The sequence below is a fragment of the Mus pahari genome, chromosome 2 (assembly GCF_900095145.1).
Source record: "Mus pahari chromosome 2, PAHARI_EIJ_v1.1, whole genome shotgun sequence".
Classification (NCBI taxonomy): Eukaryota; Metazoa; Chordata; class Mammalia; order Rodentia; family Muridae; genus Mus; species Mus pahari.
The window spans coordinates 61,671,368-61,672,440 of record NC_034591.1 but is presented as its reverse complement, the minus strand read 5'-3'; the positions used below and the strand labels follow the sequence as shown (position 1 = coordinate 61,672,440).

Sequence of the window (1,073 nt, the reverse complement as noted above, 5' to 3'; positions counted from 1 at the left end):
GTGCTTGCTTCGGCAGCACATATTCTAAAATTGGAACGATACAGAGAAGATTGGCATGGCTCCTGTGCAAGGATGACACCCAAATTCATGAAGCATTCCATGTTTTTTTTTTAAAGAAAAGAAAAGAAAACAGAAACATAATGGTCTTCAGTTGTATTACTTTTACAGCTGTGACATATTACCCAACAGAAGAAAGGAGAGGAGCAATTTATTTTGACTCAATGGGTTAGAGCATCTCTGTGAGGAATTCGTGCAAAGGGCTTAGTCTGGACTAACAAGAATGTTCAACAGCCACTTGTCTCATTGTACCAACCAGGGAGTTGAGAGGGCTGGGTTCAGAAGTGGGGCTTAGGCTACAATACTCAGAGCCATCCTGTTGATCCATGTTCTCCAGGTGGCTCACAGTTCCTTTCCAAGTTCCGGGTACCCCAAATCGTCCCTCCAATTAGGAACCAAATATTCAAACATTTAAAATGCCTTCAGGAACATTTTATTTTTCAAGCCATAACATCTACTCCTAAAGGTTCACGGCCATCTTAAAATGTAGAATGTATCCAATCTGACTTCAAAATTCCCCATGGCGTTAATGGTGTCGGCATCATTCAAAAGTTAAAAAGTCCAGGACTGATCATAGCTATCAAGTAAAGCAAGATAGATGGATACAAATACATCCAAGAGCTGTAGTGGAAGAAGCAGTCAGATGTGATGCACCTTTTCCCGAGGGTCCACAGCTGGCAGCTCTCTGTGTTGCACAGGGCTTCCCATACCACACAGTCAGATAAAGCAGACAGGCTGGGATCCAAGGTCTGCAAGTGTATGTCATATATAAGATTCATATCTCTGTAGTGGCTGCACATGCCCAGTTCCTAAGAATGCAACGTATAAATTCTTCAAGATTATCTTTATTAACTCATTCTGTAAAGCTATCAAGAATTCTTGTCACCCAGTGGATCACCAAATCAGTTCATAAGTACTAGGAGATATGTGGGCTGCCATCTGCAGGCTGCAAGAGCCTTGGCCTTAGGCAGCGTCATAAACTCCACATTATTGGTGACTGTCACTGTGCAGACTAG

At 42.4% G+C, this 1,073-nt stretch overlaps 1 non-coding gene and 1 pseudogene across 1 annotated transcript; both read left to right on the top strand.

Moving 5' to 3' along the window:
- On the top strand, window positions 1-107 carry LOC115063431. Its single transcript, XR_003843310.1, has one exon. It is a non-coding gene; the product is annotated as a U6 spliceosomal RNA (small nuclear RNA).
- A 598-nt stretch (window positions 108-705) lies between these two features.
- Window positions 706-1,073, top strand: LOC110316790 (annotated as a pseudogene).